Source organism: Capra hircus, chromosome 8, assembly GCF_001704415.2.
Source record: "Capra hircus breed San Clemente chromosome 8, ASM170441v1, whole genome shotgun sequence".
Taxonomy (NCBI): Eukaryota; Metazoa; Chordata; class Mammalia; order Artiodactyla; family Bovidae; genus Capra; species Capra hircus.
Genome location: NC_030815.1, coordinates 36797600 through 36811212, shown reverse-complemented (window position 1 = coordinate 36811212; position 13613 = coordinate 36797600).

Genomic DNA, 13613 nt, shown 5'->3' with positions numbered 1-13613 from the left:
CAATTGATTTAAAATTTGATTCCTGAGAGGGGCTGAAAATGCAATCAGGTTAGGTGTTAAATCTTGGTGGGGTTTAGCATAGATGACTCCTCTTTGGGCCCGTTATTTCTTTTTAACAGCATGAATATGCCTTGCATTTCAAAATAAAGTACTTTAATTTTATATGGTATATAAGTCATAACATCCACAGTGCCGTTCCCCTTTATTCATGCAAATAACTGGAGTTAATTCTACATTTTTAAACATATTGAACTTTATTTTGTTCAAAACTTTAGACCCATTTGGATCTTCCTTATATTTTTCACTTCAAAAAAAAGTTTTTCCCCTATTTCTGTTTTGCACTGGTTATTTATTTTAGATAAATCAGAATTTTAATATTACCTTGCCTTAGGATATGTTTACATTCCCTGGTAGAGGATATGGGAGGACAGGAATTCTCTGTCTTCTGCAGCTGTTTGAAGGAGTAGGTGAAGAGAGAGTGGAAATGGGTAGGGTGGAGCCAGCCTTCCACTCTTCTTCAGAGTTTCCATCTATGCTAAAGAGATTTGCTTTCTTTCCTTTCTGTTTTCTGTTTGCTTTTTAAAAATAGCTTTGAAGGAATGGAAAATTTCTATGGTAGCTGATAGCAAATACAGAAAGGCTCATTTGCATATAGATGTTTCAGCTTGCAACTGCATAATCCCCTGAGAGAGGCCTTGTTTAAATGGGCAGGCAGGCTGGCACAGGGCTGCTGGGTTCCTAATGAAAACTAAATTGAAACTTGGGAAACATTTGCCTTGGAGGTGGCCAGGCTTTTTAGAATATCAATTTAAATCTGAAAGACACAGGTAGGCCCCTGCAAAATTGCCCCTTGCTCTTTAAAGCCCTTAAGACAGAGGATAGAGAGAAAACGGAGAAAAAACAGCAAATGATTGGGTAAAACCAGAGTTAACCATGCCCTTCTTAGAAATTCTGCCTGAAGATTTCAAAGCAGTGAGCAGGTGGGAAAGTGGGAAAGAGCAGAGAGTATGGAGGCACCATCTATTCTGGAAAGGCTTTGGAAACGGAAAGGCCTTGCTCCAGGTGTCTGGGTGAGCCAAGACTTTTGAGACAACTGGTAATTCATTTATAGGCTAAAGACTTTTCAGATTGAATGTTCCCCCTGAACTTGACTGTGGGCTAAGCAGATAAGGACAACTCTGAAAACAAGATAATGTGGAAAGAAAAGAGATTACAAAAAGGTCAAAAGATTAGCTGGAGGATAAATGGAAGTCAGAGGAAAATAAGGGAAAAGGTTTAGAAACTGATACCAGCCAAGGAAGATAAATCAAGTAAGCAAGTAGAGGAAGTGGACACAGGAGAAAAATAAGAAATGAGATCAGGAGAACTGACCACAGGATAGGAGAGGAATATAAGGATGATTAAGAATAGAAATGCAAGAAAACAAAAGAACTGAGAATGTGAATTAAAGAAAAGCATCAAACTGAATATCTCTGAGGCTTCTCTGCCTGAATCTAATGAGAACTGGATGTATCAAAATTTTTCTGTATTCCTTTCCCAGCAATAGTATTTCTTCATTGCTACACAAAACATTCTTTTATAATAATAAGATAACCCACTTTTCTAACACATGTGCATGTACACAAGCACACAGGTGCACGCAAGCTCACTAGATATAAAGCATATTTGTAATGAGATGCATCCTCCCCATGACAGAAAATGCATGCCATGTAATATAAATCCCTATTTGCTGCCCCTCAGCTGAATCTCAGAGAAAACACCTATTATTTTACCAAGGTCCAGTGAAACAGATTATCTTCTGGGAATGAGGAGAACTGTGAATTCTACCTAAGGTTGCTTACTAAGAATCACCTATCCATAAGGCTGCATCTGTTTTGCATGAAGGGAAGTAAAAGTGAGGAGGATACAAGTACAGCTTATTTATTCAGTAGCTACTCTGTCCCAGGCCATGTCCTCTAATGGGACAGAGTAGTGTCACTGGGGTTAAGAGGTCATCCCTGTGCTCAAAAGATACATGATCTATGGGACTTAAGTAGAAAAACATTTGATCTATCTTTCAATCCATCATTCATAGGTCCAAGACTTTAAAAAAGCAAAATAAATAAGCAAAACTCAAACAAGTACAGAATTTAAGTATCTAAAGCTAAATGTACTGTGTACTAACTATATGTCATTTATTATGCTAGCGTTTATATTCAATATTTAATTCCCATAGCCAATATCTGAGCTAATTTTCTTAATTAAAGTATAGTTGATTTACAGTGTTTTAGGTATACAGGAAAGATTATTTTCCATTATAGGTTATTACAAAATATTGAATATAGTTCCCTATGCTGGCATCACCAACTTGATGGACATGAGTTTGAGTAAACTCTGGGAATTGGTAATGGACAGGGAGGCCTGGCATGCTGCAGTCATGGGGTTGCAAAGAGTCAGACATGACTGAACTGAACTGAACTGATGCTATACAGTAGGTCTGTGTTGTTTATTGTGTGTGTGTGTGTGTGTGTGTGTGTATTGTAGTATGTATATATTAGTCCCAAATTCCTAATTTATAGCCCCCACACTTCTACTTTGGTAACCGTAAGTTTGTTTTCTATGTCTGTGAATCTGTTTCTGTTTTGTAAATGCATTCATTGTATCATAGTTTAGATACTATGTGTAAGTAATATTACATGATATTTGTCTGACTAACTTCACTTGGTGTGATGATCTCTAGGTCCATCCATATTGCTGCAAGTGGTATTATTTCATTTTTCATAGCCAAGTAATATTCCAACATGTGTGTGTGTGTGTGTGTGTTGTGTGTGTGGTTGTATGTGGGAACATTCACATCTTCTTTATCTGTTCATCTATCAATGGACATTTAGGTTGCTTCCAAGTCTGAGCTATTGTAAATAGTGATGTGATGAACATTGCATGTATCTTTTTTAATTAGACTTTTCATCTTTTCTGGATATATGCCCAGGAGTTAGATTGCTGGATCATATGGTAGCTTTATTTTTAGTTTTCTAAGGAACCTCCATACTATTCTTCATAGTGGCTGTAGCAGTATACATTCCCACTAACAGCGTAGGAGGGTTCCCTTTGTTCTATACATTCTCCAGCATTTATTATTACAGACTTTGGATGATGGCCATTCTGACTGGTGAAAAGTGGTACCTCATTGTAGTTTTGATTTCTATTTCTCTTATAATTAGCCGTGTTGAACATTTTTTCATGTGACTTCCATTTAGATCTTCTGCCCATTTTTTGATTAGGTTTTATTGATATTAAGCCCCACAGCCAATTTTTGAGGAAGGTATTTTTGTTAAACTCATTGTATATACAGATGAAAAAACTGGAACTTAAAAATATTAAGTAACTTTACAAAGTCATATTTTTTTAAGTGACAAATCTGAGGCTAAACCAAAATATTTGATATGAAAACCCATGTATTTTAAAAATATAATAGATATTCTTCAGAATTCAGGGTGATGCTGCTAAGTCACTTCAGTTGTGTCCAACTCTGTGCGACCCCATAGATGGCAGCCCACCAGGCTCCCCCGTCTCTGGGATTCTCCAGGCAAGAACACTGGAGTGGGTTGCCATTTTCTTCTCCAATGCCTGAAAGTGGAAAGTGAAAGTGAAGTCACTCAGTCATGTCTGACTCTTAGCGATCCCATGGACTGCAGCCTACCAGGCTCCTCCGTCCATGGGATTTTCCAGGCAAGAGTACTGGAGTGGGTTGCCATTGAATTCAGGGTAAGTATCTTTAAAATGAAAACTAGTTAGTTTATTATTTACCAAGGTCCTACTTCTAGGGAGAAATACTCAATTTTAGTTGTACTGACAACTCCGCTTGAAATCCATATAAGCAATATCTACATCACAATCATAAAGTATTTTTTAAAAATAAATTTAATTGTGCAAGTTTATGGCTGTTGGTTGTAATACTGTTCAGAGAGTCGATTAGATTTTTCACTTAGGAGTTCTGGCAGAAAGTTGACATAGAAAATCGTTGTAATCAATATTGCAAGTTCAGTCCCTAACATCAAGCATTGTGTGATTGAATGGTACATGGCTTCAGGATATTGTTAAAGGTTTTTAGTTTTTTTTTCTCTTGTAAAGATATTATTTAAATGTGACAAAATATTCACATATTAGTTATACTTTAGAGATAAAAGGAAGGAAGGAAAACAGAGAGGACAGGAGAAAGTAAATGATTGTTTTTGAATTAGAGGCTCCTTACCCTCTGTTTTACTAGTTTACTTGGTGTACCTTCATCTTGTCCCTGACCCCAAGTGACTCTAAGCCAAGGCCAGATTTCTCCTCTGGCCAGAATTTCTTTTTAAGTGTTTATAGCTAAATTATGCAATTAAAGGCAAGATGAAATTTATATAGAAAATTATATCCTCCAATAAAGAATAGATGCCAGCAGAAGAGAAACCCTTTCTCTTAGGCATTTTAATGACTGTTGGAATAAAATCACTCATTACTCTCAGGCACACTGCATTTTGGTTGACCTTGTGGAATGTCTGTTTGATGGTTTTCAAAATCACTTATCCATGCAGTTTTGGCATCTCTGTGCTGTGTTAGCAATCTCCTTTTTGTATTAGATTTTACTTCAGTCATTTATGTAGGTTCTGAATTCCCCTCCTTATTTCCCATCAAAATTTGTACAAGTACAAAAGGGCAATTGCAGGCTCTGAAATAATCTCAATATTTGAAAATATTTAATCTAAATCATCAATATATTTCTAGTAAGAGTGGAGAAGCTAAATACTGGTTACCTCCTTGAAGTTCCAGGACCACTGAGACATTCTGTAATGTAGTGATGAGAATCCTTAAGAAAAGTTTGGGAAACGTCTTAGTAAACCCATGGAATGTTTATCACCACTAGATGTGTTTAGTTTGGATTTTGCTTCTACCTTCTTATCAATGATTAAAAATGGCATCAGTGTCTGCTCAGAGATAAAAATTCATATGTCTTTAGATTTTCTATCCTTTTAAGTTATATCACATTATTTAAATATTTATTAGGTGGTTGTTTACTATTTGCCTAGTAGTGTGCTTTATGCCCACGTGCAATCTCATGTAATCCTCATAGAAAATCTATGTTGTTCTATCGCTGTCATGTCAGACTCTTTGTGACCTCATGAACTGCAGCACTCCAGGCTTTCCTGTCCTTCATTATCCCTCAGAGTTTGCTCAAAGTCATGTCCATTGAGTTGGTGATGCCATCCAACCATCTCCTCCTCTGTAACCCCCTTCTTTCCTTTCCCTCAATCTTTTCTAGCATCAGAGTCTTTTCCAGTGTGCCGGCTCTTTGCATCAGGTGGCCAAATTTTTGGAGCTTCAGCTTAAGCATCAGTCCTTCCAATTAAAATTCAGGGTTGATTTCCTTTACAATTGACTGATTTGATCTTGCTGTCCAAAAGACTCTCAAGAGTCTTCTCCAGCACCAAAATTTGAAAGCATTAATTCTATGGTGCTAAGCTGGAGAAGGAAATGGCAACCCACTCTAGTATTCTTGCCTAGAAAATTCCATGGATGAAGGAACCTCGTAGGCCACAGTCCATCGGGTCGCAAAGAGTCGGACACATCCCTGGCTTCCCTTGTGGCTCAGATGGTAAAGAATCTGCCTGTGATGTGGGAGACCCAGGTTCTATCCCTGGGTTTGGAAGATTCCCTGGAGAAGCGAATGGCACCCCACTCCAGTATTCTTGCCTGGAGAATTCCATGGACAGAGGAGTCTGGCAAGCTACAATCCATGGGGTTGCAAAGAGTCAGACATGACTGAGTGACTAACACACACACACAACACATACTCATATCCATACTTGACTACTGGAAAAACCATAGAAGACCTTTGTCAACAAAGTGATGTCTCTGCTTTTTAATATGCTATCTAGATTTGTCATAGCTTTTCTTCCAAGGGGCACGCATCTTTTAATTTTGTGGCTGCAGTCACTGTCACAGTGATTTTAGAGCCTGATATTCTCAGGCTCTAAAATATGTGTATGTGTATTTTATAGATACACATACAAAGAAATGAATCACTTGCCTGAGACCCAATATCTAAGGAGTGGCATACTGGGATATGGGTATAGGTCTGTCTGACTCTAAAGCTCTAAATATACACTGCCTACTCAGGGTTACACCAGAAACCAGCCATGGACATCTGCTGCTGCTGCTGCTGCTGCTGCTGCTGCTGCTGCTGCTGCTGCTAAGTCGCCTCAGTCGTGTCCGACTCTGTGCGACCCCATAGACAGAAGCCCACCAGGCTCTGATATAATAAAATTCATTTTCTCTTACTTTTAATAAAAATGCTCATCTTTGCTTGAGAACAAGAACCTACTTCCAGGCCATGAAATCTGGGTGGGATGGTCTCACTTCCTGATTCCCAGAGTAAGCACATGATGCAGGCCTGGCCAATCAGACTTTTGTGACCCTGGCCATTATAGTTGGACAGAGTGATACTTGGGGTCACTATGTTGGCAGAGATATCTGAGAAGAAGCCAAGATCCTAAGAGGTGAGAAATGGAAAAAGCCCCAGGTCTAGCAATAATATTTGACCCCCTGCATCTAATCAGACCTTGGATATTTTAACTCATCAGTGTAAAAGCCAACATATGTCTTGTTACTTTTGTTTTCCTTAAATTAACTTGAATTGGAGTTCATTTGCAATTGAAAAAGGCCTGATGACAGAATACAGATAGACCTCACTTGGCCATGAGACGGTACAGTCAGGGACCACCAGGGAGCTCTCTAGAATCTCTTCCTGTGGTCTCTCACAGTTGCTGACTCTGTCAAAGCGCTGGTGGTGCCCCTTCTTTCAGTTTGGTGTTACAATCAATGGTGGTATTTTAAAGTTGACACCATGCTGTTTTTTTGTTTTCCTGTGAAAGTCCTTGAATAAATAATATCTTTCTTCCTTTGGCTGTTTTATTTTGTTCTCATTACTGACAACTGGATCAGCAATTCAGATGGAGTCCAGGTCGAGGAGGTTTATAATGATCACACCGAGGTTTAGAATAATCACATCTAGAAGTCTGATAATGAGTAGCCAGGGAAGGTATTTTTTTTAAGCATTTTGTTATAATTTCATGAAACAACCCATAAATTTCTGAAAGTAAGAATCATTGGATAATTAGCAGGTTATACTGTTACTTTAAAATTTTTTGATTCAAATGACCAAGAAATTCATGTTATATTTTTGAAAGGCAAAGATTTGCTTTAGAGGTTCAAATTTAGATCCCTCTCTCTTCCAGTATAGAAATATGCTCTATAAATGATTATTAAAAATTAGACAAGGAAAATTGAATCTTATCCCCTGGTCTGTAACTAATCTAAGGTACCAAAATCCCCAAACTGACTTGACTATATCACATTTGTCAAAGTAAAAATTTTCTTCTGCATTTAAGCTCCTATCTGTCTGTCTGTCGTTAAAAGAGTGATTTGCCTACCTTACATTGCTGTTAATAGTGAACAGGACCTTTCAAAATTTGCTAGTTAGCCACCACACAAATGTTTGAATGGGACCTGATCTTCCCTGTCAGATACCTTGAGATGAAAGCCATCTCAGTCATAGTCAACATTCCCAGAATTTGATTAAATGCAATAAGTGGGAAAAATTGTTTGTAAAGTAAAAAATGCTACACAAAGTATTTATCAGTAGATAATGTTGATTAGCTAGAAAACATTGCCAAGAATTTTAGAATTTAAAAAAAAATGTATATCAAGGCATTCCAAGGATTCTGGGAAGCACATGGTGATAAGGGAAGAGGGAATTCCCCTTATGAGGAAGGTTATGCCTCTTGACCAAATTTTGTTAACCACAGCCATCTTACAGACAGGCTTGAAGAACATGTCCAAATAAGATAGTGAGGGTCAGAAGTAGGATCTGAAGTGATGTCTCTCTTACTCCTAAGACTGAGTACTCAATGCTGTACTAAAGAAGTGAGACCTTAGTTCTCAAAAGCCAAACATCATAATTCTTCATTTGCATCTTGACATTGCCACATCTCATTATAATACTATCATTCTGATCAGAACCTGATGATATACTCAACAAGGATTTGTTAGACACCCACAGAATACCTTCTAGGTAGAAAAACAATAAATAAAGGATATTGTCCCTGCCATTTTATATCTAACTCATGATATTAATAGGTAGATATTTTAAAGAAACTCCATGCAATTAAGAAAAAAAGCAAAAACCTAATTTGTAACACTTTTCAATTTTTTTCCTTCAACTTTATTAAAGTATAATTGATAAATATATACTATATTTAAAGTTTACAACATTATGATTTGATGAATGCATACATTGTGAAAGGATTCCCACAATTAAGTTAATTAATACATTTATGTTTATTCTTTCGTTTTCATTTAATGTCCCCCCCCCCTCAGCTTTGGTGAGAACACTTAAGTTCTACTTAGCAAATGTTAAGTACACATACAGTATTATCAACTATAGTCTCCATGTTTCACATTAGATCTACAGACCTTATTCATCTCATAACTGAAAATTTGTACCCTTTGACTAGCCTCTATTTTCTCTATCCCCCACTCCATGGCAATACCATTCTACTTTATTTCTATGAGATCTTTAGTTTTTTAATTTGCTTTTTGTTTGTTTTCAGACTCCACATATAAGTGATAACCTACTGTATATTTGTTTTTCTCTGTCTGGTTTATTTCACTTACCATAAAGCCCTGCAGGTTGATTCATATTGTAAAAGGCAGAATTTCATTCTTTTGAAGACTGAATAATATTCCATTGTATGTGTGTATGTGCACATGTATATACATGTGTGTGTATATATGCATAGGTATATATACACAGAGAGAGAGGTGTCTGTTATTATGTTAATACCGTACTGCCTTGATTAACACCTTATACGGAGTTTGAAACCAGGGAGTATGATGCCTCTTGCTTTGTTCTTCCTTCTAAAAATTTCTGACTCTTTGGGGTCTTCTGTGGCCCCATACAAATCTTAGGATTTTTGGTTCTGTTTTTGTAAAAAATGCCATTGGAATTTTGAAAGAAATTGCACTGAATTTTTAGATCACTTTGGATAGTGTGGACATTTAAACAACATTCATTTTTTCTAACCATGAACACAGAATATCTTTTCATTTATTTGTGTCTTCTTTCATCGGTGTTTTATAGTTTTCAGTGTATAGTTTCTTAACCCCCTCGGTTAAATTTTTCCTAAGTGTTTTATTCATTTTGATATTATTGTATATGGATTTTTTTAAAAAATTCTTTCTTTTTTTAAAGCTTCTTTTAAATTTGAAATAGGAAGTGATATTTGGTACTAGTTATATCCTTTTACTAATATGTTGTATCAATTATAATCAAGCTTGTATTTTACTTTCGGAAAAAGGAAATTTTTTTTTGTCCTTAGTTTTTAAAAAGCATTTAATGAGATAACCTTGTAATTAATTTTTTAAAACTTTCCTTTTTGATAGCTTATTTTTCATATATAAAAATGTAAATTATTTATATATATTGATTTTATATCCTGAAACTTTAGTGAATTCTTTTACTCTAAAGTTCTAACAGTTTTTTGGGTGGCATCTTGAAGGTTTTCTTTTTTTTAATATAAATTTATTTATTCTAATTGGAGGCTAATTACTTTACAATATTGTATTGGTTTTGCCATACATCAACATGAATCCACCACAGGTATACACGTGTTCCCCATCCTGAACCCCCCTCCCACCTCCCTCCCGTACCATCCTTCTGGGTCATCCCAGTGCACCAGCCCCAAGCCTCCTGTATTGAACCTGGACTGGCGATTCGTTTCATGTATGATATTATATATGTTTCAATGTCATTCTCCCAAATCAACCCACACTCTCCCTCTCCCACAGAGTCCAAAAGACTGTTCTGAACATCTGTGTCTCTTTTGCTGTCTCTCATACAGGGTTATCGTTACCTTTTCTAAATATATTATCTACAAATAGAGATAATTTTACTTTTCTTTCTGATTTGGTTACCTTCATTTCTTTTTCTTATCAAATTGCTCTGGCTAGGAGTTTCAATACTATGTTGAATAAATGTGGTAAAAGTAGGCATTGTTTTATTATTTATGACCCAAAATGTAAAGCTTTTCATTGTTAACCATGATGTTAGCTGTGGGCTTGTCATATACTGTCTTTATTATTTTGAAGTACATTTTGTAATTTGTTGAAAGTTTTATCATGAAAGGGTATTGAATTTTGTTGTATTCTTCTTCTGAGTCTTTTGATACAATCATTGATTTTTATGCTTCATTTTGCTAATGTAGTGTGTATTGATTTAGCACTTACTAGGTTCTATAGTGTGAAAACTTCCACCATAGTAGATTTCAAGCTGTTAGCAGTTTATTGATTGGCTTACAAACTTCCTGAAACTTTGGCAGTCAGCTCTTGTGAATCAGTATGAGACTGCTGATCAACTCCAACACATCCTAGAATGGAGCTTCTCTTAAAAAAGATGGGGTGGGCGTGGGGAACGATCTGCCTTATTTGTGTGATATACTGTAACTTTAGATCAATCATCATAGATAGGTGTGTAGATAACTACAGTTACCTGTCTTGGATCTTATGAACTCCTCCCACCCCAGTTGGCTAATATGTGGCTTTGTCTGCTTGGGCTGCTATAACAACAACAGCGTAAACAATTAAACAAACAAAAAACATAGACTAGGTGGCTTAAACAACAGAAATTTATTCCTATAGGCTGAGTCCTAAAGTTTCAAGATTAGGGTACCAGCATCTTTGGGTTCCAGTGCAGACGGCTGTCTTCTCACTATCCTCACAGATCAGAGAGAGATCCTTTTTCTCCTGTTACTTCTTATAGGGTCACTAATCCCATTCATGAGGGCTCCATCCTCACGATCTAATTACCTTCTCTAGGCCTCATCTCTAAATACCATCACATTGAGGATTAGGCTTTTTAACATATGAATGTTGTTGGGACATGAACATTCCATCCATAGAAATAGACATTGAGAGTGACTACTACGCTAGACTCCCATACTTGATACTGGTGAGAAATAGTTCCCTGAAGGGTCAAAAGAGGAGAAATATGAATTGGATACACAAAGTCCATGGGGTTATGTACAATCATAGAGAGAAAGACAAGATATACAGATATATAATTATCAAGAATGTATGAGTATGACTGAATGGACATGAATTTGAGTGAACTCCAGGAGATAGTGAAGGACAGGGAAGCCTTGGTGTGCTGCAATCCATGGGGTCACAAAGAGTCAGACACAACTTGGCAACTGAACAATAAAGCAACATCCTGAGTAGTCACAATAATTGCATAGAAGAATTGAGGGAACTGGGATATTTCAAGAATCTATTTTTTTGGTTTAGAAAGCAAAAGGATACATTGGAGAAATTACCTACCTGCATGATTAAATTTTTAAAAACCTTGAATATGCCTTATTTTTAAAGATAAAGTGTACAAATAGATCCAGTGTTCTCTTTCTCACTAAGGTAATATTAGGAGAACATTTAAAACAGAAATGTTAAGTATATTGCTTGTTTTAGGATTGCTAAGGTTGTAAATATGAATTTTTCAGTTAGCATAAACACAGGTGTATTTTATTTTATTTTTATTTATTTATTTTTTTTATTTTTTAAATTTTAAAATCTTTAATTCTTACATGCGTTCCCAAACATGAACCCCCCTCCCCCCTCCCTCCCCACAACATCTCTCTGGGTCATCCCCATGCACCAGTCCCAAGCAAGCTGCACCCTACGTCAGACATGGACTGGCGATTCAATTCTTACATGACAGTATACATGTTAGAATTCCCATTCTCCCAAATCATCCCACCCTCTCCCTCTCCCTCTGAGTCCAAAAGTCCGTTATACACATCTGTGTCTTTTTTCCTGTCTTGCATACAGGGTCGTCATTGCCATCTTCCTAAATTCCATATATATGTGTTAGTATACTGTATTGGTGTTTTTCTTTCTGGCTTACTTCACTCTGTATAATTGGCTCCAGTTTCATCCATCTCATCAGAACTGATTCAAATGAATTCTTTTTAATGGCTGAGTAATATTCCATTGTGTATATGTACCACAGCTTTCTTATCCATTCATCTGCTGATGGACATCTAGGTTGTTTCCATGTCCTGGCTATTATAAACAGTGCTGCGAGGAACATTGGGGTACATGTGTCTCTTTCAATTCTGGTTTCCTCAGTGTGTATGCCCAGCAGTGGGATTGCTGGGTCATAAGGTAGTTCTATTTGCAATTTTTTAAGGAATGTCCACACTGTTCTCCATAGTGGCTGTACTAGTTTGCATTCCCACCAACAGTGTAGGAGGGTTCCCTTTTCTCCACACCCTCTCCAGCATTTATTGCTTGCAGATTTTTGGATCGCAGCCATTCTGACTGGTGTGAAGTGGTACCTCATTGTGGTTTTGATTTGCATTTCTCTAATAATGAGTGATGTTGAGCATCTTTTCATGTGTTTGTTAGCCATCCGTATGTCTTCTTTGGAGAAATGTCTATTTAGTTCTTTGGCCCATTTTTTGATTCGGTCATTTATTTTTCTGGAATTGAGCTGCATAAGTTGCTTGTATATTTTTGAGATTAGTTGTTTGTCAGTTGCTTCATTTGTTATTATTTTCTCCCATTCAGAAGGCTGTCTTTTCACCTTGCTTATATTTTCCTTTGTTGTGCAGAAGCTTTGGCCACAGCAATCAGAGCAGAAAAAAAAATAAAAGGAATCCAAATTGGAAAAGAAGAAGTAAAACTCTCACTGTTTGCAGATGACATGATCCTCTACATGGAAAACCCTAAAGACTCCACCAGAAAATTACTAGAGCTAATCAATGAATATAGTAAAGTTGCAGGATATAAAATCAACACACAGAAATCCCTTGCATTCCTATACACGAATAATGAGAAAGTAGAAAAAGAAATTAAGGAAACAATTCCATTCACCATTGCAACGAAAAGAATAAAATACTTAGGAATATATCTACCTAAAGAAACTAAAGACCTATATATAGAAAACTATAAAACACTAATGAAAGAAATCAAAGAGGACACTAATAGATGGAGAAATATACCATGTTCATGGATCGGAAGAATCAATATAGTGAAAATGAGTATACTACCCAAAGCAATTTACAAATTCAATGCAATCCCTATCAAGCTACCAGCCACATTTTTCACAGAACTGGAACAAATAATTTCAAGATTTGTATGGAAATACAAAAATCCTCGAATAGCCAAAGCAATCTTGAGAAAGAAGAATGGAACTGGAGGAATCAACTTGCCTGACTTCAGGCTCTACTACAAAGCCACAGTCATCAAGACAGTATGGTACTGGCACAAAGACAGACATATAGATCAATGGAACAAAATGGAAAGCCCAGAGATAAATCCACACACATATGGACACCTTATCTTTGACAAAGGAGGCAAGAATATACAATGGAGTAAAGACAATCTCTTTAACAAGTGGTGCTGGGAAAACTGGTCAACCACTTGTAAAAGAATGAAACTAGATCACTTTCTAACACCGTACACAAAAATAAACTCAAAATGGATTAAAGATCTAAATGTAAGATCAGAAACTATAAAACTCCTAGAGGAGAACATAGGCAAAA